This window comes from Mirounga angustirostris, unplaced genomic scaffold (genome assembly GCF_029215605.1).
Source record: "Mirounga angustirostris isolate CCGP_5_RB_7025 unplaced genomic scaffold, mMirAng1.0.hap1 SCAF_8, whole genome shotgun sequence".
In the NCBI taxonomy this organism is placed as follows: domain Eukaryota; kingdom Metazoa; phylum Chordata; class Mammalia; order Carnivora; family Phocidae; genus Mirounga; species Mirounga angustirostris.
This window is the reverse complement of record NW_026991716.1, coordinates 11420004-11447347: the sequence shown is the minus strand read 5'-3', so window position 1 is coordinate 11447347 and position 27344 is coordinate 11420004. Positions and strand designations below refer to the sequence as shown.

At 41.9% G+C, this 27344-nt stretch overlaps 1 protein-coding gene and 1 long non-coding RNA gene across 18 annotated transcripts in view; one reads left to right on the top strand and one right to left on the bottom strand.

Moving 5' to 3' along the window:
- The window catches only part of ATXN1 (ataxin 1), a 407605-nt gene that overhangs the window by 315044 nt on the left and 65217 nt on the right, over positions 1-27344 (bottom strand). The gene's annotated exons all lie outside the window — the stretch shown is intronic.
- On the top strand, positions 9530-15271 carry LOC135365527 (uncharacterized). 2 transcript variants are annotated; one of them, XR_010413482.1, is made up of 3 exons: positions 9530-9636; positions 13195-13345; positions 14541-15271. It is a non-coding gene; the product is annotated as an uncharacterized LOC135365527 (long non-coding RNA). The 2 variants fall into 2 exon arrangements; XR_010413483.1 differs by lacking the exon at positions 9530-9636 and adding an exon at positions 10441-10536.

Below are 27344 nucleotides of genomic sequence, written 5' to 3'. Positions count from 1 at the left end.
CTTCTTTGTAATGTGTCTTTGCCAATTTAAAGAATTGCCTTTCGGGCGCCTGGGTGGCTCAGTTGGTTGGGCGACTGCCTTCGGCTCAGGTCATGATCCTGGAGTCCCGGGATCGAGTCCCGCATCAGGCTCCCTCCTCGGCGGGGAGCCTGCTTCTCCCTCTGACCCTCCCCCCTCTCATGTGCCTCTCTCTCTCTCATTCTCTCTGTCTCAAATAAATAAATAAAATCTTTAAAAATAAAAATAAAAATAAAAATAAATAAAGAATTGCCTTTCAACATCCTCCAAATGTTTTCTGTGTCACCCTACATTGACCAAAAGGAAGATTGCTTCTAAAACATTGAAATTAGGGGTGCCTGGGTGGCTCAGTCGTTAAGCATCTGCCTTCGGCTCAGGTCATGTTCCCAGGGTCCTGGGATCGAGTCCCGCATTGGGCTCCCTGCTCCGCAGGAAGCCTGCTTCCCCCTCTCCCACTCCCCCTGCTTGTGTTTCCTCTCTCGCTGTGTCTCTCTCTGTCAAAAAAATAAAATCTTTAAAAAAAAGAAAACACTGAAATTATACTACTGAAAAGAGGATGTCAGTAGTCCCCCCTTATTCATGGGGGATACATTCCTAGACCCCCAGTGGGTGCCTAAAACCACAGACAGTATCAAACCCTATGTATACTATGTTTTTTCCCCATACATACATACCTATGATGAAGCTTATTTGTTTGTATTGAATTATAATTAATGTATAATATTACTTTTGGTCATATAAGACAGTGGTGCAATATTTTTTTCTATATTAGGAAATTATCACCATGACAGGTCTAGTTACCACCTTTTGCCAAATAAACTTATTACAATATTATTGACTATATTCCTTTTGCTGTACATTACATACCTGTGACTTATTTATAACTGAAAATCTGTATATATTAATCCCCGTCACCTGTTTCAACCATCCACCCACCTCTATTTTGATAGAAATTGTATTGAATCTGTAGATTGCTTTGGGTAAGTATAGATATTTTAGCAGTATTTTTTCTTCCAATCCATGAGTATGGAGTGTTTTTCCATTTCTTTGTGTCATCTCCACTTTCTTTCATCAGTGCCTTATAGTTTTTAGAGTACAAGTCTTGCACCTCTTTGGTTAAATTTATTCCTAGGTATTTTTTTTTAACATTTCAAAAAGTTTTTATTTAAATTCTGGTTAGTTAACATATAGTGTAATATTGGTTTCAGGAATAGAATTTAGTGATTCATTTCTTACATATAACACACAGTGCTCATCAGGTATTTTACTCTTTTTTTATGCAATTCTAAATGGGATTGTTTTCTTGATTCCTCTTTCTGATAGTTCATTATAAATATATTGAAACAAAACAGACTGCTATATATTAATTTTGAGTCCTGCAACTTTACTGAATTCATGTATTAGTTCTAACAGTTTTTTGGTAGAAGCTTTAGGGTTTTCTATGTACAGTATCATGTCGTCTGTAAACAGCAACAGTTTTATTTCTTCCTTTCCAATTTGGATGCTTTTTATTTCTTTTTCTTGCCTAATTTCTGTGACTAGGATTTCTAATACTCTGTTGAATAAAGGTGGCTAGGGCGCCTGGGTGGCTCAGTTGGTTAAGCGACTGCCTTCGGCTCAGGTCATGATCCTGGAGTCCCTGGATCGAGTCCCGCATCGGGCTCCCTGCTCGGCGGGGAGTCTGCTTCTCCCTCTCCCACTCCCCGTTTGTGTTCCCTCTCTCGCTGTGTCTTTCTCTGTCAAATAAATAAATAAAATCTTAAAAAAAAAAAAAAAAAAGAATAAAGGTGGCTAGAGCAGGCATCCTTGTCTTGTTCCTATTCTTAGAGGAAAGGCTTTCAGCTTTTCACCACTGAGTATGATGTTAGCTGTGGGTTTGTCATATATGGCCTTTATTTTGTCGAGGTATATTCCCTCTATGCCTGCTTTATTGACAGTTTTTATCATAAAAGAATGCCAAATTTTGTCAATTGCTTTTTCTACATCTATTGAGATTATGATTTTTATCCTGTGTTTTATAAACATGGTCTATCATGCTGATTGATTTGTAGGTGTTAAACCATCCTTGTATCCCTGGAATAAATCCCATTTAGTCATGGTACATGATCCTTTGTTCTTTTTCTATTTCTTTAAATGTAAAACTACATTGTTTATTTGAGATTTTTCTTGTTTCTCTAGGTAGGGCTGTATCACTATGAACTTCCTTCTTAGAACTGCTTTTACTCCATCTCAAAGATTTTGGAATGTTATGTTTCCATTTTTATTTGTCTAAAATATTTTTTGACTTCTTTGATTTCTTCATTCACCTACTGGTTATTTATTTATTTATTTATTTATTTATTTATTTTAAAGATTTTATTTATTCATTTGAGACACAGAGATACAGAGAGAGAGAGAAAGCATGAGCAGGGAGAGAGGCAGAGGGAGAGGGAGAAGCAGGCTCCTCGCTGAGCCAGGAGCCCAATGTGGGGCTCGATCCCAGGACCCTGGGATCATGACCTGAGCTGAAGGCAGACGCTGAACCATCTGAGCCACCCAGGCGCCCCCACCTACTGGTTATTTAATAGCATGTTGTTAGTCATGTGTTTTTTCCAGTTTTCTTCTTATAATTAATTTCCAGTTTCCTATATTGTGGTCAGAAATGATATTTGATGTGATTTTAATCTTCTTAAATTTTGTGGCCTAACACGTGACCTATCCCAGAGAATGTTCCATGCGCACTTGAGAAGAATCTCTATTCTGCTGTTTTTGGATGGAAAGTTCTGTAAAAATCTATTAAGTCCATCCAACTGGTATAATGTATTATTTAAGGTCAATGTTTCTTTATTTAGATTTTCTATTTGAATGATCTATGTATCGATATAAGTGGGTATTAAAGTCCCTACAATTACTGTACTGTTGTCTATTTTTCCCATTACTTCTGTTAATATTTTCTTAATATATTTAGATGCTCCTATGTTGGTGCATAAATGTCCACAAATTTTTTAATCTTCTTGTTGGACTCTGACCCCTTTATCATTATGTAATGCCCTTCTTTGTCTTTTGTTATACTCTGTTTTAAAGTCTATTTTGTCTGATAAAAGTATTGCTACCTCGGCTTTCTTTTCATTTCCTTTTGCATGGTATATTCATCCCTTCAGTTTCAGTCTGTGAGTGTCTTTAGGTTTGAAGTGAGTCTTTTATAAGCAGCATATAGAAGGGGCTTGCTTTTTAACCCATTCAGCCACATTATGTCTTTTGATTGGAGAATTTAATCCATTTATACTTAAAGTAATTACTGGTAAGTATGTACTTACTGCCATTTTGGTAACTGTTTTCTGGCTGATTTTGTCATTCTGTTCCTTTCCTCTTTTCTTTCTCTCTTCTCTTCTCCTTTGATTGTTTTCTTTAGTGTTAGGTTTAAATGCCTTTTTTTTTTTTTTTTTGCTGTTGCATATTACTATACATTTTTTCTTTGTGGTTACAGTGATGTTCACATAGAACATTTTATGTAAGGAACAGTCTCTTTTACCTTAATAGTAACTTAAGTGTGAACATATTGCAAAGCTTTATTTTTACCCCACCCTCCCATATTTTATATTTTTAATGACACATTTCACTATTTTATGTATCCCTTAATTATTATTGTATTTTTAATTAATTTTGCTACTTTTGTCTTTTACCCTTCATATTTGCTTTATAAGTGGTTGATCCATTACCTTTATTATTTATTTACCTTCCCCTGTAAGATTTTTACTTTAGTATGTTTTCTTACTTATTACTAATTATTAATTAGGACCTTTTCTTTTTAACTCAGAGAAGTCCCTCTACCATTTCTTGTAAGGCTAATTCAGTAGTGATGAACTCCTTTAGTTTTCACTTATCCTGAAAACTCCTAATCTCTCCTTCAATTCTGAATGATAACCTTGCCAGATAGAGACTTCTTGGTTAGCAGTTTTTTCCTTTTAGCACCTGGAGTATGTCACACCATTCTCTTCTAGCCTGTAAAGTTTCTGCTAAAAAAATCTGCTGATAGCCTATGGGGTTTCCTTTGTATATAGCATGTTGCTTTTATTCCTGTTTTTAAGATTCTCTCTTTATTCTTAACTTTTACTATTTTAATTATAATGTGTCTTGCTGTGTTTCTCTTTGTGTTCATTTTATTTGGAACTCTCTGGGCTTCCTGGACCTAGATGTCTGTTTCCTTCCCCAGATTAGGGAAATTTTCAGCCATTATTTCTTCAATAATTTTTCTGGCCCTTTCCCTCTTTCTTCTCCCTTTGGGAGTCCTATAATGCAAATGTTATTCCACTTGATCATGTCCCAGAGGTCCCTTAAGATATCCTCATTTCTTTTCTTTTTTTTTTAATCTGTCTGAATATTTTCCATTACTTTGCCTTCCAGCTCACCAATCCATGCTTCTATTTCATCCATTCTTTTGCTGAACCCGCTAATGTATTTTTCAGTTCAGTTTCAACTTCCTCCATTTGGTACCTGCTTATGTTTTCTATCTCTCTGTTGACGTTCTTGCTGTGTTCATCCATTTTTCTTCTGAAATCAGTGAGCATCTTTATGACCATTACTTTGAACTCTTTGTCAGGCAGACTGCTTACTTCTACTTCATTAAGGTCTTTTTCTGGGGATTTGCCTTGTTCTTTGGATTGGAACATATTCCTCAGTCTCCTCATTTTGCCTATCTCTCTGTTTTTGTGTGTATTAGAAGAAATGACTACCTCCCTAGTCTTGGAGTGATCTTGTATAGTGACTGTTCCATATGGCCCCAAAGCTCAATCTCTGGCTACCAGAGCCAGGGGCTCTATGGTCATTCATGTGTGCTGCATGTGCCCACTGACTATGATAGGGCCATGGCTGCAGCATGGGGCGGGTAGGGCTTGGGCACTCGCCAGCTCAACTGTAGCCCACCCACTGCAGCATGGGGCGGGCAGGGCTTGGGGCACTCACCTGGCCCAACTGAAGTTGAGCCACTATGCAGGGAAAGTGGGGTTCAAGCAACTTGCCTGTCCAGTTTCAGTTCTGTCTCTGGGCTGGCTGGGCCAGGCTCAGAGTGGCCAACCAGACCGATTATGGCTTGGCTGCTATGAAGAGAGGGTGGGGCTCAGGGTCACCAGCCCAACTGTGGCTCACTCCATGGGGAGGGCAGAGATTGGGCACTTACCCCACTGGTTTTGGCTCAGCAGCTACACAGGTTGGGTGGGGCTCAGGGTGTGAGCCTAGGCCTGTTGCAGCTCCTGTGCTACATAGGGTAGGCAGAGCATGGGGCACTCACCCAGCTTGGTTATGCTGCCGTGTGGGCAGAGCACACCCTCCAGTTCTGGCAGGCCAGAGGAAGGGTGCCAAAAGTGGTGCTTGTTGGTTCCTTCACCAGCAAGTTAGAATGAGATTGTAAAAATGTCATCCACCAGCATTTCCATCCCCCAGATAAAGTCCCTGCAGGCTCCTGCCTCTCCAGCAGCAACTTCAACATTAGTAAGTGGGTCTCCTTCACTTCTGGTCTAGATGATTTTCAATCTATTGATTTTGTGCTGGATCTGAGGGTAAGTGGGTCTGCACATGAGACCTTACAGAACAGGATCTCCATTCCTTATAGTCTATAATTCTCCTGGGTTAATCCCCATTGATTTTCAAAACCTGAAGTTTAGGGGGCTTGTCTTTCTGGAGCCAGCCCACAAGGTCAGGATGCCTGATCTCCTCAGTCCCCAAGGGAGTGTTCGCGATTTTGGGGTCCTTCTAGCTTGTACGTGATGTGGTCTCTCTCTCAAAATATCTTACTGTACTGTACCCACCCTTCTTCTTGGGATGATTCGAGATGATAAAAGGATGCGTGATGAGATGAAGTAAGGTGAATGGGGTAGGCACTGTGACGTAGCATTAGGCTAATGTTGACCTTCCAGGGATATGCCAGAAGGAGGATCATCTGCTTCTGGACCACAGTTGACCACAAGTAACTGAAACCGTGGAAAGCGGAACCACGGATGGCGGGGTGGTGCAAGGGGGGAGGAGAGACTACTATATTTCAAACAATTCTTACAATTCCTCTTTTTTTATGTATCTAGCTTGAGTCAGCAAAATGCGGTCCTGGCAAATGCATTGGGTTCTGCAATAGGCAGAAAAATGCCCCCCTCCCAAAATGTCCACATCCTGATGCCCATAACCTGTGAATGTCACCTTGCATTGAAAAAAGGAATTCCACAGATGTGACGCCGTTCAGAACCCTGGGGTGAACATCCCGGATTACACAGGTGGGCCTAGTGTAATTGCAAGGGTCCTCAGGAGCGGAAGAGGGAGGCAGAAGAATAGAGTGAAGGGATAGGTGACTACAGGGAGATGCTGTGTTACCAGCTTTGAAGGTAGAGAAAAAGGCCACAAGCCAAGGAATACAAGTGGCCTCTAGGAACCAGAAAAGGCTACGATATGGATTCCCTCCACAAGGATCGCAGCCCTGCAGATGCTTTGATGTTAGCCTGGTGAGAACCTGTGTTGGATTTCTGACCTACAAAACCGTAAGACAATAAATCTGTGTTGTCTTCAGCCACCAAGTTTATGCTAGTTTGTTGCAGTAGCAATAAAAAACGAATACAGGTTCTTTGAAGGAAAAAACGATAAACACACAGGTTACCTCTAACAGAAACGCCATGGCCCAGGGGCCCACACACTTTTCAGTTTTCCCAAGCACATAAAAGACAGAATCCCACATGTTCCCTTGGGTACAACTGAGCTATGGCCCCAAAAGTTTCAAACAACACTGCCACTTTCTCTACCCACTTCTCCCCTTATCCGGCTCACACCTGCAGCTTATCTTCTCACCATCCACCATGACAGGCTGGTGGATCACCTTGAAAAAGTACAAAGAGGAGAGGGTCGAAGCCAGGGTTTCTCAGTTCCAGCACTATTGACATTTGGGGCTACATCATTCTTTTGTTGTGGGGACTGTTCTGTGCACAGTGGGATACTTAGTGGTATCTCTGATCTCTACCCACTAGAGGCCAGTAGACCTACCCCCCTCTCCACCACTTATAACAACCAAAAATGGCTGCAGGCATTGCCCAATGTCCTCTGAGCAGGAAGAAGTGGCCCCCAGCTGGGATCCCCCAGTCTCAGGCCCATTTACCTAGCGCTCCGTTGCTCTCTCCTTCCGTCCCCCCTGACGGAGGGAGAAGCCTCCAGCATGTGTGTATATATACACTCTTACGTTGCAGCTGGTCTCATTTAAACTAGTTTCCCACGAATTCAGTCTGTTTGGCAGTTCAAATCAGCTCTAAGTCAGAACTCAACCACAGGCTTTTTTAATGGCCCCACTATACATATTCCCAGCCACAGGCAACGGAAACATGACTGTTCCACAATGACCCACAACCCAAACCTGCCAATGAGCTCACAATCCATTCTGCCACTAGAAAGGCTAACTGGGCCAAAGCTCGCTATTTGACTGTTCCTTTCTAAAGCCTTCTGCAACTTTATTACCTAAACATCATTAATAAAAGTCCTTTCCATCAGAAGGTTTAACACAGCATAAATCAAATAGGAGATGACTGAAAGCCTGACCGATGACAGAACAGATGTTCTGGAATCGGATCTTGGGAAATAGCCACTGTCTGGGAATAAGAAGCCAGTCTACTAGAGACACAGATAATGTCCTTGGCAAGTTCTAAGAAAAGGACTTAAACAAAGATGTTAAAAGATCCTGTTTTACGTAATTCTTAATTCTGCTCAGACTTGCCATTTCAATTTCAAAATAACAAAACAGTAAATGGGAAACACAAGTCCTGTTCTTCCTGGAATCTGAAACAAGACTACAGTTTCCAAGATGGCATGTGAAATTCACAGGATCTCCATTAGTCTAACTGAAAGCCAGAGCCTTCTGGAGGGAAGTGGCTCTCCAGAATGTTCTTTCAGGCATGTTAGCAGACACATCCCTGGTACCTACAAGTAACCAATGGCTTTTTAACCGATCAGTTAACTACAGTCTCTGTAGATTAATCCTCCATCCACGACTGCCGTATCAATCCTAAGACTTTAGAATTTCACGTTTTTTTCTCAGAGGCCTTTCTCCAAGTGCACAATCTTCTTAGAAAGCCTGCAAATAAGATCATGTGACTCTGAAGATCTAAGAGTCAAGGTCCTACACCAAACCCCATACTCATTATGGATTCTACACTCAACTTTCTTTCTACTGATACTGGCCGTAGGGTGCTCAACCCTGGTAGCCAGAGATACCTTTCTCAGCTCATTTCAAACATGTGAAATTCAAGCATTCGTGACAAGCAGTACATATGAGGAGGGAGGGGACAGGGAAAGAATTTTCAGGGGGAAGTGGAGATGAATATTGTATGCTATTTAAAACTGGGGTGTAGCATACTGCCGGGGATGAAGATGATGCAGCAGGGGAACAGGGAAAAAGACCTGGGACATCATTAGCCATTGTCTCTAATATGCAAAAATCACAAATTCCAAAGTGCGGCATTATGAATGGGAACATCAAGACAGGTAACAACAGGGTAACAACCCAGAGCCTCTGTCTCCAAGCCAGCTACGCTCATCGGGCCAGGAATGACTCCACCACAGTAGTAATAAAGTAGCAAGTGTGGGTGAGTTTGCAATCTGCTGAAAACATATACAAAGCTAAGGTTCTGAAAAGATTATTTACTAACTCACACTCCCGGCGCTTTTATATGGCTAGTTGAGAAGAGCAGGGGAATGCTCTTAAGTGGATTGAGCTACAGGTTTTAAGTCCCTGCCAGCTTTAATATCCCACAACTATAAATTTTTACTTTGAAAGTTACTCAGGTATATGACACACTTCTATAAAAATAATGTATAAAGTAGCTCCTTATTTCCAAACCCACAATTACCAGCATATGAAACCAACTCTTGTTGATCTTAGCACTGGTTTTATATATCCTTTTAGCTGTTAGGGAAATTGAAACATCTTATTTCTTCATTCAACAGTTGCTGAGTGCCTACTTTGTGCTAGACTCCAAGAATACATAGGAATAAAATATGGTCCCTGCACTGTCCATCTAGTGGTGGGATAATAGACAACGGGAAAGAGGAAGCCAAAGCTATAAAAGAGGAAAGCAATACAAGTGGAAGAATGGATATTTTTTTTCTAAGAAAAGAATATCAATTTGGGTTTCTTACCCTGATTTCCAACTCACAAATTGTATTTTCTACTGTCGATTGCTCATGGTGACAAAAGAATTTCAGTACGATTCTTTTGGGTTGGAAACATCTCCCTAACAAATTTAGCTATGCCGTTGGCCTCTGTTCTGGAACCTTCAGCTGACAAAGAGAAGTTTTACACCAGCCTCAATGCTTCCATCACAGTATCTGGACTAGTATGTCCATTTGATCCTGTATTCAAGCACTGTTGACGATTATTTTGTAACATTTCAGATCTGAGTGTTTGTCTCATTTTGCTGTTTTATTTTATTTTCACTTACCAAGCTAGCTGTTTTTTTTTTTAAAAAAATCGATGACTAATGTCTGAGTGGCTGCAGTGAGCAAAGCGCCACGGGAAATGTAAAAAGGAACCAGAGTTTGTCCTTGTCCTTAAAGAAGCTTTCCACCCTGAGTCCGGGAGGCAGATATGTAAACAAACCATGAGGTGTGAATCAAGAGGTATGTGGTGAGTGCTGGGAAGGGACAGCAGTGAACTTTGCAGGCGGAGGGCTCCAATCTGCAATACAGGTATTCATTAAGGGGGGCGGGGGGGTGGCGGGGGGGGTGTCTTCTATTTTTAAATTCTCTATATACTAGGATTTTTCTTCAAATCTTGTTTATGGGGGGGGTCTTCAATTTTTAAATTCTCTATATACTAGGATTTTTCTTCAAATCTTGTTTATGGGGGGGTGTCTTCAATTTTTAAATTCTCTATATACTAGGATTTTTCTTCAAATCTTGTTTATGGGGGGGTGTCTTCTATTTTTAAATTCTCTATATACTAGGATTTTTCTTCAAATCTTGTTTATGGGGGGGGTGTCTTCAATTTTTAAATTCTCTATATACTAGGATTTTTCTTCAAATCTTGTTTATGGGGGGGGGTGTCTTCTATTTTTAAATTCTCTATATACTAGGATTTTTCTTCAAATCTTGTTTGGGGGGGGTGTCTTCTATTTTTAAATTCTCTATATACTAGGATTTTTCTTCAAATCTTGTTTATGGGGGGTGTCTTCTATTTTTAAATTCTCTATATACTAGGATTTTTCTTCAAATCTTGTTTATGGGGGGGGTCTTCTATTTTTAAATTCTCTATATACTAGGATTTTTCTTCAAATCTTGTTTATGGGGGGGTGTCTTCTATTTTTAAATTCTCTATATACTAGGATTTTTCTTCAAATCTTGTTTATTTTACCCATTTTACTTGTATCCTGCTTCACTCCCACCGATGAAGTTTGTCCTGTTTACACTGTAGGTTGTTGAGGGTTACAATTCAGTGAAATTCAACACGAACATTTGTCCTTTGAAGCCAGCTAAAATGTTCACCTACGTTTGTTTCTCACTGGATGACTAACTGTGACGGTGAGCAAAAGACAACTGAGGAAACTCAGATATCATTGTTCATTTTCTAGTACTGCTCTTAACTCATTCTGTTTTCGTCCATCATCACCTGTTTTCTGTATTTACCGTTCCCTTTAAAATGTCTGTGAGATTTTGGGGTGCCTGGGTGGCTCAGTTGGTTAAGCGACTGCCTTCGGCTCAGGTCATGATCCTGGAGTCCCGGGATCGAGTCCCACGTCGGGCTCCCTGCTCAGCGAGGAGCCTGCTTCTCCCTCTGACCCTCCCCCCTCTCATGCTCTCTATCTCATTCTCTCTCTCAAATAAATAAATGAAATCTTAAAAAATAAATAAATAAAATAAAATGTCTGTGAGATTTTAAGAAATTAAATGGTTGTCAGGGCGCCTGGCCGGCTCTAGTTGGAAGAGCATGCGCCTCTTGATCTCAGGGTTGTGAGTTCAAGCCCCTAGTTGGGTTTAGAGATTACTTCAATAAATAAAACTTAAAATAAAATGAAATGGTTGTCTGAAAGTGTTTGATGCATGACGAGATTTTTTTTTTCTTGCAACTTTTACCCATCCATGGCTGTTTGCCTAAACGGACCTGCTGCTTGAGCCAAAATGTTGTTTGCTTGTTCGTTTTTCCAAATTCTGGCAATAACATTCGATGTATCTTTCACTTACCATACTTCTTTGTAATCTGGCTTCTTGGGTCTCTCGTTTAATTCCTTTTGATTTTGAGAAAATGTACATGTTTGTATCACAGAAGTCTTAAACTACCGGATATCCTTGGGTTATTTAGGAAAATCTTATTTTCAGATTCTTATTCACAATGCCCTTTTCTATTCTCTATTAGTTATTATCATCTCCATTCTGTCTTATATTAGAAGGCAGCTTTTAAGCCAAAATGTTACTTTCTCATCTACAGATGGTTTGATATGCTTTGCTGCAAAGAGAACCTGGCTGTCTTTTGGCTGGTACTCTTTTCCAGCTAAAAATGGGAAACTGAAGACAGAAAGCCACAGAGGAACACAGGGTAGGGAATTTAGATAGACTTTTACAGAATACTTGCATTATTTATTTTTTTCTTAAGAGATCTGAATATTCAGCATACTAGTCATTTTCTGGTTTGAATATAAGTAGACACCACTATTTTGATTTCACAAGAAAAAAAAGCTGTGGGATTTAATCCACCAGACGGAAGGGAGAGGAGAAGAAAAGGAAAAGATGAAAAGTAGGGAGGGAGGGAGGATAAGACAGTAGAGTACAGTTTTTACGTGGGAGGTTAAGTTCAAAAGCTAAGCAAAAGTCACATATAATCCAAATTAACTTTGAAAATCCCTTAACTTTCCTGTAAGACACTGCAAACATGATTTTGTGCATACAACTCTTTACGGTAACTTTCACGTATACTGGCGTCCAGGAGCTACTGAGTTAGATGAGGAAGAACTCGCCGGAGATCCACACATCATTGTCTCTTAAAATAAGTATTCTGTTTCTGCAATTAAATGCAGGGACTAGATGAAGAATGCTAAACCGTTAGTGCCTTCCAGCAGATTTTGCTCTGTTCTGTTGTACTATTAAGCTTCTTTAACCTTAATGCATATTAATACGTTTATTATTGTTGTAGTTAAAGGAACTGTGGCTTTATATCTCAGGTTCTTAATGTAGCAGTATTAAGAGTAAAACAATTTCTTTAAAGAATTCGTAATCTGGTTGCTATGTAATAAAAAAATTAAAAATAATACACATAATAAAAGTCTGACAAAATATGCAGGATTTAAGTAAGTATGGGAGGACACCACCCCGCCTCCTTGCTCTGTACCCCAGCTTTTCTGGGGACAGTAGCCCAAGAAATGGTCTCTTTGGAGGGTCATGGTGCAAAGCAGAGCTGCAGGTAGCCTTGGGTCAATGTGTTGACCTTAATATCTATTGCTTTCAAGAGCCCCAGAAAGGCCCGTTAGCCCCCAAACATCCCCCTCTACCCCATTCCCTTTCTTCTCACTTCCTAACCCAGTGTGCTGAGCTCCCGGAGAAATTCTCAACCACTGTACTTTTCCAAAACACACATTCCTCTGGGAGAGCTAACAAGGTATGATACGAACAGCAAAATGTGTCGTACATTCACCAGATCCTCCAAGGAAGAACGGCCCACCGCAGCTCCCACACGAGGGTGAGGGCATGTCACCCAAGGCAGGGAGTGAAGGACGACAGGGTCCCAGAAGGTATGGGAAACCTTATGCTCCAGCAGCTTAAAACTTAAAGTGAACCAAATAACACTGATGAGTGGTCATTCGCTATTCTCCGGAAAGAAGCCTGGGGGCCCTCTAATTCCTAAATAGCCAGAAAGACGTCCAAACATTACCATGAATGTGGGACGGGGAACGTGTGAAAGAACTCTTTTTTTTTCTTCTTTATGAATGAACAGGCATGTATCTTATTTGAGAAAACACGTCATTAATTATTTCTTTTCGAACGCTCTGAATTATTCCATCAATGAGACGCTAGCTTCTAGAGATTCAGCGATGTCATCAAAAATTTAGAAATTCAATCAGCAGTCAAGCTAAAAGATAGCAAATCTGGCATGGGAAAGGACTGGGTGGGGACGAGATGCAGAATTTAGAGGATATCTAAGACATTCCCCACATGACAGTGATGACTGCTCTCCTTCGTCCCCACCAGATAGGGCTCCAGGGTGACACCTGGGTCCTCTTTAGGATACCCCGTCCCCGCTGCAAGTCCCTACCTCCGTGCACCTCGACTGGACGTTTGGAAGGAAAAGCACCACCGAGGACAAGAGAACAAGAACTCGGGTCGACAACAACGTGCCGAGGTAAGCCACACGGTCCTGCTTCTGGAGTCTCCACTGCAACTTTTATCCTCAGAAACCAGGGCCAGGGTGTCGCCACGGGGGACACACTCGATGAGACAGCCTGCCCCTCCAACACCATCACAGTCAGGAGTATTGAGAGGAAAGGGGAAAAAGTGGTAACACACGTAACATCCACATTAGGGAATACCAAGTAAGGGCCAATTAGGACGACCACTTGGCACCGCGGGCTCATGCATATGAAACAGGACACACGGCATCAATGAGCAGGAAGGCACGGGGTTTGTGGGAACGCTCTAACTGCAGTGCATTAAAGGCTGTGCACCTCTGTCTTTCTAACTCCCATTAGCTCACCCTTGTCTGGATGAAAAGAGCTCAGTGAATCAATTGCTTCTGTTGAACTGTTTATATATTTTCCAAGTCCTGATTAGGCCATTAGTCACCGAGCATATTGCACAGTAAACGAGAGTACCTGCAATTACGCAACTTCCCAAGAACATGCAGAGAGCATTTACAGGGAGACCACGGTGCCAGCAAAATGTGAAAGGGAGATTATTCGTCAGCAGTTTTAAGAACCATGCACTTAAATGCCAAATGAAATATATGCATGGCAGATAGCAGAAGCTGAGGGGTGGAGGGGCGGCGGCGGGGGGGAGAGGAAGAACACTGAAAGCACCAACATTTACTCTTCTGAACATAGTAGAGCCTTGAAAATGAAAGCCACCCTGTATAACAAACAGCTCCCCATAAAACAGGCTTCAATGTCTTCTCTCCTCTCTGACGGTAATGTTGGGAAGAGCCTTGATAAAACATAAGCACCACAGGTAAAGAACACAGACTCTTGACTCCTTCTCGGTCCACAGTTCATTCTCCTTCAGAGCCCCCACCACCACCTGTCAGCATCCATATCCGGCCGCAGTGAGCATAGGGTCCAAACGTGAAGACTCTCCCTTCTCTACTGGGCTCTCTGCTCTCATCTATCACATGCACGCTCGATCAGCAAACATTATGTAATCCTCTATTTGAGGATTTCCCATTCAAAATCATAAAGAACATTTCTAGAAGAAAAAGAAGGGAAGATGTGAGCGTGACATTTCATGTCTTTTACCAGGACGCTGAACCCCTTGCCCACACACACTGCCTGGGAGAAAACAGTGACAGACATGAGGGAAGTTTTTGTTTTGTTTTGTTTTTTCAGGAAAATTTGCAAGGGGTCAGCTCCTCGAAACCTCCCGGCAGAGAAATGGGAAATCACGGATCATGAGAAATGGGTCAGAGCCTCTCCATTTACTGTACAGTAGTAACATAAGCAACTGACCTTCCGAAGAGTGTTTTATGGTATTTTTCATGGCAAGGCTGTCACTCTTGGGTCCGCTAACCCTCACTTTGCTACTTCTATTCATACGCTTTATATGTATTTATTTGTTGAGTTATATATTTTAGCTGAACTTGGAATGACAGTTATTTTTAAGAGGCTGCCAACATGGGTCCGGAGGAACCTCAGAAACCTGGCTCACGGTGGCTCTGGCATAAGGAACCTCGACAGCCAAAACCAACCAGAAAGCTGATGAGATCCAGGTTTCCAAAACACTAGCGGAAAGGCATCCTTCTCTCTGCTTTCTTCCATAAAGCTTTTGCAAAAAAAAAAAAAAGTTATTTACCAAAGAGGACTCCTTGTGTCACGCAACCAACCACTTCCTTGAGTGTTCAGAGTGTAAATCTAGAGGTCCGTGTGTCGGGGTCTAGATGCAAGCAGGGTGCAGCTTTCTTCAGCTGGGTCTGCGACAAGGTGTGAGACAGGTGTGGTACCCCGGGGGGCCAGCACCCCCGATGCATCCAACACGGCTGCCTTCTGAATTCGCGGCCCTGAGTTTCTCCACTGACAGCCTTCCAAAACTAATTGAGGCTGTTAGGATAAAGAGGGCAGTTTCTCAGCTTTGATACCTTTAGGGTTATTTCAACTTTCCACCTCTGTTAAGTCCTGCAGGAAATTCTGACAGAAAGCCCTCCCTTACCATTCAAAAGGCCAAGGTGTTCCGAAAAACACTTTCCCACTCCCCATCAGAGAGTGGGAAGCCCTGCGTCCTTGTCTTCCGAATTTCGGAGATGACAGTCAAAGGTCTGGGGACGACTTGACCATGCTTATGACAGGCAGACTCCTGGGTTGAGGCTTGGGACAAACAAACCTTTCACATGAGTCCTTCAAAACAGACAGTGCTCTGTTTGAATTTGTGAACCCCATTCTAGTACAAACATGCTTGGCATCTAGTGCCAGACTTTCCTTCCTGGCAAACAGCTCAGCTGCCACCATGGATATTACACTTTAGGTCCCTGCAGTCTTCTCTCTTCCCTTGCGCCTCGTCCCCTTTCCCCTGAGCTAGTCTCTGTGCCCAGGATGCAGGGGTAGAGGCTATGGATCTGGATGCCAGTGAGCTGTGAGAGCCTCTGGCTGGGGCTCGATCATGCCACACTCCTCTCAGCCCCTCCTTGGTCTGGCATGATGACAGATGGCCACTGTGTCCATCGTTTGTCTGTTACTCCGACGCAGACCACGGGGCCAACATCAACGCAGACCAGCCCATGACTGATCACATGAAGACACAGGGGCATGCAGAGATCCCCCTCAACTCAAGGGACCTTTCTCACTCCTGTCCCCAATGTCTTCGAAGGAGAGATGGTAGAGAGAATAACCTTTCTCAGCTCTCCTGTCTTTGCCTTTGGAAAGATCTTAGACTTATCTGACTGCGGACAAGCAGCAGCCCTGGGAAATGATCAAACCCATACTGCCTCTCCCATTTGAAAGTGTTCTTTCATAGAGGCCCAATTCCTTATTGGGTTGCTTCCTGCTGACTAAGGACGATTTTTTTCCCCTAGGGATTGACTGAAATGTAAGAGTTGGAAATGGTCTTAAAGATCACTTGATTTGGGCGCCTGGGTGGCTCAGTTGGTTAAGTGACTGCCTTCGGCTCAGGTCACAATCCTGGAGTCCCGGGATCGAGTGAGTCCCGCATCGGGCTCCCTGCTCGGCGGGGAGTCTGCTTCTCCCTCTGACCCTCCCCTCTCTCATGTGCTCTCTCTCTCTCTCATTCTCTCTGTCTCAAATAAATAAATAATATTAAAAAAAAAAAAGATCACTTGATTTAATGGTCCCACAAACTGAAAATGCCTACTAGCTACTGTAACACAAAGTTTCCTGGGCCTCAACCTCCCTCCCCACCCCAAGCTCTCGGCCAACTCGGCAGAGGCCTGGTGGGGGACCCACAGCTGCTCGAAGGGGTTCTGAAGCCACATCTGAAAACCACTGATATAATCCAACTTCCTCGTTCTTCCTAAGGCCCAGAGAATTTAGGTTACTTGCCGAAGGCCACACAATCGTTAATGACGAGCCTGACTTCTGCATAGTTTCTGGTACCGCCTGACCACTGACATTCTTTACCTGCATTTAGTATTTAGTAAAACTTCAGTCATTTAGTCTCTGCTAATAAAGATGATGTTTTCTTACGGCTATCCGATTCAATTTCTTGGAATTTATTGCATAGCCTATAAATTTTGGGTCTTACATGCAAGTGTCACCTTTCCTAAATCAGGAGTGTTTTCTAAAAAAAAAAGTATAGATTCTTCATTAATTCACTTTCATATTCTAGAGGTGACAAAGGCCTCACGGAAAACAAATGAGAAGCACACTGAATGAAATTTTCTGTAGGGGGGCGCCTGGGTGGCTCAGTGGGTTAAGCATCTGCCTTAGCCTCAGGTCACGATCCCGGGGTCGTGGGATCGAGCCCCACATCGGGCTCCCAGCTCGGCGGGGAGCCTGCTTCTCCCTCTCCTACTCCCCCTGCTTGTGTTTCTGCTCTCGCTGTGTCTCTCTCTGTCAAATAAATAAAATCTTAAAATAAAATAAAATAAAAATAAATAAAATCTTAAACAAACAAACAAACAAACAAACAAAAAAACCCCTGCATTTTGCTAAGCTATTGTACCACGAAGGCTTCTGCCAAAAGACAGTGGCCTTTCCACCCCACCAACCCCCAGCCCTGTTATTCAGAATTAGTGGGTACGGAGCCCTGGGTTTCCCCTTTTCTTGTGAGGAACAACTGAGTGGGTAACCAGGGAGGGCACCAAAGGTAGTTCCCCCACCCACAGATCCTTTTGAAAGAAATGCACAATATTGTTGCTGCACCCACACCGCACAAAAAAACCCCACCACTTTTAAAGTCAACTTCTTATATAAAATCCAGCAGTACTCCCTGTGAGACATTGAAGAAGAAAATACTTTTTGTTCATTGTAAGGTGGATCAAGGGGTTCTATTTAGTTAAAGCAGAGTCTAATTTATAGGGCTAACATAAAATGTTTACAGGTGATAAAAGAAACAAAACGTTAGAATTTACATCAAAATAAATCAGAAGACAGAGGGACCCGTCATTGTTCAACCTTTAAACTGTTAAAAGCAGAAGCATTCTCTAAGTGTCTTTAAGCCCTTAAACAGAGAAATAACAAGGTAAAGATTATCTTCTTTTTCAATAAATTCTTCAAGAGCAGAAAGCATTGACTTTAGCTCTACCTATTTGTTATCTCTGTTCTACATACGAACCTTTTTTTTTAAAGATTTTATTTATTTATTAGTCAGAGAGAGAGAGAGAGGGAGAGCACAAGCAGGCGGAGCAGCAGAGGGAGGGGGAGAAGCAGACTCCCCGCTGAGCAGGGAGCCCGATGAGGGGCTCGATCCCAGGACCCTTGAGATCATGACCTGACCTGAAGGTGGACGCTTAACCGACTGAGCCACCCAGGTGCCCCTATAATTCCCCTTCTTATGTAGATGTTTTTTAATTTAGAAAGTTTCCTAGAAAACATGGTTTTATTTATTTATTTTTTAAAAGATTTTATTTATTTATTTGTCAGACAGAGACACAGCAAGAGAGGGAACACAAGCAGGAGGAGTGGGAGATGGAGAAGCAGACTCCCCGCTGAGCAGGGAGCCCGATGCAGGACTCGATCCCAGGACCCTGAGACCATGACCTGAGCCGAAGGCAGACGCTTAACCGACGGAGCCACCCAGGCATCCCCTCTACATATGAACTCTTAAAAATGAATGCTTCCTGGAACAGATAACATTCATAAGTAATGGATTATTAATATAATTTTATATAAATTTTAAATATTTCTGACAATTAAAAGAATATAATAATACAGAATTTCCTTCATTGAAATTTTTTTATCTTTGAAGAATCTTACGTGCTCGCTTCGGCAGCACATATACTAAAATTGAAGAACCTTCCATACGTGCCTGCAAATCCCCAAAATTGCAAATTAAAAAAAAAATACTCAAAATACGTTGACTTTTAGCTTTTTGACACTATGGTCTTGCAGGGCATATGATGGCACAGGCAGTAACATTTCCAGTAATAATTTGTTACCCAGAGTATATATAATCATCCCAAAATATACAACACAGAGTCTACAATTTAAAAACCACCATCATGGGGCACCTGGGTGGCTCAGTTGGTTAAGCGACTGCCTTCGGCTCAGGTCATGATCCTGGAATCCCTGGATCGAGTCCCGCATCGGGCTCCCTGCTCGGCGGGGGGTCTGCTTCTCCCTCTGACCCTTCCCCTCTCATGCTCTCTGTCTCCCATTCTCTCTCTCAGATAAATAAATAAAATCTTTAAAAAATAAAAAAATAAAAAAAATAAAAACCACCATCAGGGCACCTGGGTGGCTCAGCTGATTACGAGTCCGACTCTTGGTCTCAGCTCAGGTCTTGATCTCAGGGTCGTTGAGTTCAAGCCCTGCGTTGGGCTCCACGCTGGGCATGGAGCCTACTTAGAAAAAAATTAAATAAATTAAAAAAAAAATAAAAACCATATCAGACTCTGAAATATATGATGTATCTTTGTGAACTTCCAACCTTACATTTTTCTGAAGTAGTATGTCTAGGGGCATAAAAAACAGAGGCCATTCGTATCTGGTCACACACCATGTTAGTGAATTATCTTGACAGTTCTTGCCCTGATTAAGACCATTAAGAAAGGCATCCATCCAATATTCCAACAGACAGCCAAAGTTTCTGGTTGTATAATTATTCACCTCATAGGGGTCCACCTCAAAGGCATGGGACACACAGGTTTAGGAACATGATGCAGAAAAGAAATGTTTATGTAAAACGGATTAGTTGGGACAAGTGGACTTCTCTGAAATTAAGATCCTTGGCCACTAGAACCACTCAATTTTACACTCTAGGCTAGAAACAGAAAAGATTAAATAATACTCACACGCGGAGCCAATTTTTCCATCAATTAACAAGCAGGAGACCCCACAAGCATTTTAAGGCAAGATTTTTTTTTAAGTCCTACAAATATAAGTACAGCCTCTCCAGGGGTTTTGTTTTGTTTTGTTTTGTTTAAAACATTATTTAAAGACGTAAACGAAGTCAACCAAATAAACAACAGATATTTACTGAGAACCTTCTATATGGCTAAGATTAGGTTTCTAAGTCCCAAGTACTTTCAGGATATTTACAAAATTATTTAACTTTATAAAGTATTTCAATAAATAATGCAGTCTTCCAAAATGTGCACGGGGCTGTAATTCCATCTAGTTTCTACGATGACACTATAAACCTTGGATGGAATTACAATCTTAATGGGAATGCTCAGGGAGTCCATGATGAACTCAGTTTCTAAAATAATAACCACAAGCCAATGGCATATAATTACAACCAGGAAGCCAAGCTGTCTGCTGGCTCGTATAGAAAAACATTCAGTTGAAAGTACCACTCACCTCACTATGGCAAAATCTATGTATTATATCTGAAAAACTTCTTCCTCTCCAGAATGTAAACCTTCTAAACTTTTGGGATGAGAAAATTTCCACTAGGGTCTCCCTGACACATGTGTTCTAGATCAGCGATGACAAGACCTTCTAGATACTATCAGTAAAATCTAAGAATCTCCTAATATCACCTTCAAACACCTAAAAGGTAAACTCCAAAAAGTTCAATATATTAAGAAACAGAGGGGGAAAGAAAGCATGCTCAAGAGCCTTAGGAAATGACTGGCATTTCTTCTAATTCTCTGGGACTAGCCTGACATTTATTAACATAAACAAAGCAAAACGCCCTGTGTCTGTAAGAGGGGGAATAAATAAAGATTTATCTAGAGAGATTAAACTCTAGGCTGTAGAAAAATGAACTTAGAAACAGACCCAGAATCTCCCTGGGAAAACAAAAGACAATGACACTATGAATCAGCATTTTTCCTCAAGCAGCCTAGAATAGAAGAAGAAACACACACACACACACACACACACACAGGATAACAAACACCATGAGGAATGAAGACAAAGATGCATACAAATTTAAAGGAGATATTTGTATTTAGGACACACATGATTTCCTTGATATGTTCATGTCTTTGCCATATGTAACTTTATTTGTTACTCGTAAAGTCACCAAAACTGTCAATCCGTATTCCCACAGCAACCAGAAGACCCCCCCAAAAATTAACATAATTTTTCATAAGTTGTAACATGTTTTTCTGTGCCAGAAATCCTCATCAAACAACATATAAGGCATGAAGAAACTGTACTTTCATATGCAGCCCCTTCCAACACCATCATCCTTCTTTTTTTTTTTTTTAAAGATTTTATTTATTTATTTGAGAGAGAGAGAATGAGAGACAGAGAGCATGAGAGGGAGGAGAGTCAGAGGGAGAAGCAGACTCCCCGCTGAGTGGGGAGCCCGATGTGGGACTCGATCCTGGGACTCCAGGATCATGACCTGAGCCGAAGGCAGTCACTTAACCAACTGAGCCACCCAGGCGCCCCACCATCATCCTTCTATCAGCAACGGTATGTGACAGTCCCTTGAAAAGCCAGTTCACGGAGGGACGTCTTGTGGATTACATGTCACTGGGTTCCTGTATCACTGACTTGAGAACTTTCTAATAACATGAGCTCTTAAATTCATTTTCATGCTCTGGGGATTTATGTATACTGTATCATAGTGGTTACCTAAAGTAAGAAGTATTAAGACAGGAGGCAAAAAAAAATTAAAAACTAAAGTGATGAATTTCCATGACAATGAGACATATCCTTTAGTGGCTTTACTTAAAAAGCCTTCTTATTAAAAAGGGATGGGGGGCTAACACAATGTCTGTCTCTTGGGAGTCCATCCCTCACTCTAACTGGAGAAACACACGCTTGGTGCCAAGTCAATAAAGAATTCTTGAAACAGCTCGGAAGTCACAGACAGAATAAGTGGAGACAAGGGTCTAAGCTCAGCTCCAGAGCCAAGTTGGTACACGAATACCAAGCCAACAGCTCAAGGCTTCCCTTATCAATGACAGGCAAAACCCCTGACTTTGGCCTCCTCCATAGAACACCAACTAAAGGGGCACCTGGGTGGCTCGATCAGTTAAGTGTCTGCCTTCGGCTCAGGTCATGATCCTAGGGTTCTGGGATCGAGTCCTGCATCGGGCTCCCTGCTCAGTGGGGAGCCTGCTTCTCCCTCCGCCCCTCCCCTGCTTGTGTGCTCGCTCGCTCTCTCTGTCTCTCAAAAATAAATAAAATCTTTTTTATTTTATTTTTAGATTTTATTCATTTATTTGAACGAGAGAGAGCATGAGCGAGAGAGCAGCAGAGGGAGAGGGAGAAACAGACTCCCTGCTGAGTGAGGAGCCTGATGCGGGGCTCGATCCCAGGACCCCGAGATCATGACCCGAGCCGAAGGCAGCCGCCTAACCAACTGAGCCACCCAGGCACCCAAAAATAAATAGAATCTTTAAAAAAAAAAAAAAAAAAAGAACACCAACTAAATTCAGAACTAGCGAAGTCCTGCTTAACACCGAAGGCTGAATAATTTTTCATAAGTTGTAACATCCTCTTGGCTGGAATCTGGCCAGCCAGACTTAACATAACACGGCAACCCAAAAATATAAGGGTAATGGGGAAAAGAGAATTCCTTATATGTCTGCTTCCCACAAAATATTCCTGGTGACATGCAACCTGCTTCCCTCCTGCCCAGTGACAAACAGGGCTACCTAAAAAGTAATGCCCTTCCAAAACTACCAATAAAACTACTTCATAAAATTTAATTTAGTATCTTGAGATTCCCACTAATGATACCCCCGACAACCACCAGAAGCTGGTTAGACAGCTTTGGAAGCATGGGAATAGATGTGCTTAGTGATGTGTGTGTGTGTGTGTGTTGAAACAGACTACCTTCCCTATATGCAGAGGGGATTTCCTGCCTGGCATATTTCAGAACACATGGAGACAATACTTATTCTTTAGGACAGAGCTTCTGAGTCAGGCAGTGCTATGGGATTGCAACGCATGAGGTCTGCTGAAGTCACAGGAAAGCAAGTTTAAGGCCTGGGGCTGTTCTATTCCAGATGGAAAAGAATGGAAAAGGAGATGAACTTTGTTAGCAATTACAAAGTTTTTTCAAACAAATTCCTCATCTGTTTCCTCACTTGGAGTTTTTACCCACTACAGGAGAGCGAGATAAAACAAACAAAAAGGGTACTATTCCGGATTCCTAAGGGAACATGGAAGAACCCAGCTGTTTTCTTTAAAAGCATTATCTGCGCAAAAAAATAGATAAATAAATTAATTAATTAAATAAAAGCATTATTTGTGCTCCGACTGCATAACCTCTAGGAGAAAGAGGATGATCCTGATAAGCTTGACCCTCTACTCTATCAGCAACTTGACTTTGCCCAGCGTAGATAGCTCCGTACCGCTATGCCTCCTCCTGGAAACTGGATGCATGAAGGACATTTATTTATTCACATTACCAAAGAGATTAGCTCCAAAGTTCTCTTGAACATTTTACAGCTCTCCAGCAGCCCCTCATTCTTCACAGGTAATTAACCTCTTGATGGGCTTGGAGCAGGAACAGTGTTAGAAGCCACAACACTCTGATGATAAGTAATAAACCAGGGGAGAGGATAATTGGAAAATAGATTTCCAGGCTCATTGGAAAATAGATTTCCATTTATTGACATAAGTACACTCAACTTTTCAGGAACATGTGAATCACAACACTGCAGCATTGGCAGGGACCGTAGAAAATCCTTCTGCTCCAACTGCTTTTCCCAATAATGAGAAAATGGAGGTACAGATTGAGTGACTTGTCCGGACAGACTGAACGCAACACAAATTCAGTGAGAGCCGTGTCAAGTCAGACCCGGCCACACAGAGTGGCATCCTCTTTCCCAGCCGGTCGCCTTCGCAGATGGTGCAGTTCAAACAACCCGTGCCTCCTGCCCTTGGGTCACCCGATCACATGTTAGGAAAGATCTAGGAAATAATGACTAAGCTCTGAAAACTGAGAATGAGACAGAAGAATAAGAGGAGATAAGAAAGGAGGCAAAAAGACTCAAACTGCAACCAGACTTTAGTATTTGCAAACACTACCTGCGCCTTTCATTACCCTTGAATGAGTGTTGACATAATGTCATGCACACTTCGTGCTTTCCATAGAGATGAGGGGGAGGTTATGTCCAGGCAGAAATTCCCTGGAGGGATCACAGGTCCCAAATCACTATGGGCTCCTTTCATCAGGGCCATCCTCAGGCAGAGTGGCAAAGCTCCCTGAGGGCAGGAACCTTGTCTGTCTTGCTCATTATTAGATTCCCTAAACCTAGAGAGTACAAGGCACAAAGTGAGTACTCTGTAAAATTCACCAAAAGAATCAATATGAACTCCTATGAGACAAGAAGAAAGATGCGTAGTTTGGAAGTGCTAATGCAGTGCTATCATGCATGGTAGGAAAAAATGAAAAAAAAAAAAGCCTATTTAAAATTTAAAAGAATGTTGGGGTGCCTGGGTGGCTCAGTTGGTTAAGCGACTGCCTTCAGCTCAGGTCATGATCCTGGAGTCCCAGGATCGAGTCCCGCATCGGGCTCCCTGCTCGGCGGGGAGTCTGCTTCTCCCTCTGACCCTCCTCCCTCTCATGCTCTCTGTCTCTCATTCTCTCTCTCTCAAATAAATAAATAAAATCTTAAAATTTAAAAGAATGTTAAGGGGTGTCTGGGTGGCTCAGTTGGGGAAGCATCCGACTCTTGATTTCAGCTCAGGTCCTGATCTCAGAGTCCTGGGATGGAGCCCTGTGCTGGGCTCCGCACTCAGTGGGGAGTCCGCTTGAGGATTCTCTCTCCCTCTCCCTCTTCCCATGCTCGCTTTCTCTCTCTCTCTCTAAAATAAATAAATCTTTTTTAAAAATGTTAAAAGATGGGGAGGGGTTGTATTTATTTAAAAATGAGGTATGTTAAATATGTAAAGCACTTACTAAGCAGTTACTGCCAGTTACCTGTATTAAGTAGGTACCACAGTTAAGCCAATAGAGTTCCTGTGTTAGAAAGAGCCTCCAGCCTGAAACACACTGCCAAGAAAGCATGGTAAAGGATGGCAGACAGTCACTGAGAAGATACCTTGAGCACACAGATATAAACCAAGCAAATATAGTTGGTATGGTGGACAAATGGCAGCTCTAGGTGCTACGTGTTCAGACGGAATACAAATGGTCACATTGTGTATTTTCTAATGAGCTCTGTGCAGTTTATATAATTCTTGGCAACCACTGACATCAACATTGCTCTTTGCGCTTTTCCATTCGAGCCTCTACTTTATCACAGTCACAAAGAAACTATATGACAAATAATTTGTATGATCACTTTGGGTTCTTGGACAACTTGTAGCTCTCTAAGGATATGAAGTTAAAAGTCGAGACCAGTGCAGCTGGGTATAATAGTATTAATAAATGTAATTATCAGATTTGCCTATTTTCAAGACTCAAGAAAGACAATACATCCCATTAATACACACACATTCACACAAGGGGAAACATACTATAGCTTCTTGGAAAACTTTTAATATGGTTTGGCCATTGTGAATAAATGATCACTAAAACAATTTTAAAAATAAAGGCTACAGAACAAGCACTGTGTTGGGCGCTTTACACGTCCCTCATCTCATTCTTACAAAGAAATGAGGTGTTCTACATCTTTGTTTTAGAGATGAAGAAACTGAGGCTCAGGGCTAAGTATCTCAAAATGGCTGATCTGGGCTCAAAACGTCTGTCAGAATGATCCCAGACCCAACATACAGGCAGAGGTCTTTGCAGATAGGAAGATTCCCATAGACACGCCTCTTGATTGACCTCACACTGGTGTGTCTGCACATTGAGTAGCAGGATGGCATGAAGGGGAGAGCCTGGACCATGCAGCCCAAGCTCCTGGGTTCAAATCTCAGCTCTGCCACTCCCCAGCTGCATGCCCTAACCTCTCCGTATGCCTCGGGGTCCTCATCTCTAAACATCATAATCATAATAGTACCCAAGGAACCAAGATCTACTTACTCACAGGGCTTTTGTGAAAATTAAATGAGCCGATAAACACACCACAGAGAACACAGTAAGCACTCAAAAATATTACGATGTGCCAATGTTTAGTAACCTTTGGAATGCTAACAAAAACACTGAATTCTGGAGTCAAGTGGCCTCAGCCATCTACATACTATGTGATCTTCACCAAGTCACTTAAACTTTCTGAGGTCTATTTGCATCTGTAAAAATGGGATGTCAGCTGCCATGCTTCATTCTTAGGATTGTCATAAGAATCAAACAACAGGGGCACCTGGGTGGCTCAGTCGGTTAAGCGTCCGACTCTTGGTTTCAGCTCAGGTCATGATCTCAGGGTCATAAGATCTAGCCCTGCATCGGGCTCCACACTCCATGCGGAGTCTGCTTGAGGATTCTGTCTCTCCCTCTGCCTCTCCCCCTTCTCGCGGGTTCTCTCTCTCTCTCTCTCAAATAAATAAATCAATCTTAAAAAAAAGAAATCGAATAATGGTCAAGTTATATGAGAGAGCTTTAGACACTTGGCAGATAGACACGTGTTCTATCTATACCACCATGTCCACAGGAATGATTACCATCAACTTTCAACCTCTCAAAACCAAAGAGATCATCTTTATCACATTCTCTCCTGCCTGCGAATTTAACATGAAACAGCAGTTCCAAAGTCTCGACACTGAGTTCCCTGTGATAATAGAAAAGGTCCGGTCAGCCAGGACTCAATCAGATGGAACTCTATTACCTGCCTCCTTCTGCACACCCACCGCGAGAAGGTAATTGATGTTCATCATGACCCCAGAGCACTCCAAGACTCCGGAGTACCTTCAGGAAAAGATTAAATTATATTCAGCCTAGTTTATTATAAAGTGTATTTAATTATACTCAAATTCTTTGAAAACTGGTGACCTAGGAAAAGCAGACAGTAAGTCACAGGTTCTCTCTGCTAACTGGAAGCCTGTCCTCACCGTCCTACCTCCAATCACCCTTTATCAGAGTTTACTGTAAAACACAGCCCACCCTGGGCTAGGAAAAACTGGGAATCCAGCATGCTAATTATAAAAGTCAGAAGAACCTTGCCCTGAATAATCCTCAAGGACCACTAAGGTGCAGAAAAATATTGATGTCAAAATCTTGAAACCATGAAAAACTTAAACTATGTAAGACTCCTGCATGTTTCGAATATGGTTTTCGTTCTTCTAATAATGAATTTAAACACTCAAACAAGGGGCGCCTAGGTGGCTCAGTCATTAAACGTCTGCCTTTGGCTCAGGTCATGATCTCTGGGTTCTGGGATCGAGCCCCACATTGGGGTCCCTGCTCAGCGGGAAGCCTGCTTCTCCCTCTCCGACTCCCCCTTCTTGTGTTCTTTCTCTCGCTCTCTCTCTCTGTCAAATAAATAAATAAATAAATAAAATCTTTTAAAAATAAACACTCAAACAAGCAATAATGTAAAGATACCACTATGTGTGTATTATTATCAGCACCTGGAAGTGTAAAAACAGATCAGTAATGGTGAACATTACACTCTTTAGAGTGGGAAAAATAACATTTTGTGTGTTTAGTTTTGTCCCTTGTTTGAAAGAAATTAGGTGTAGGCTAGTGAGAAACTTAATACAAAAATAAAGTTATACTGTATTCGGGTTGTT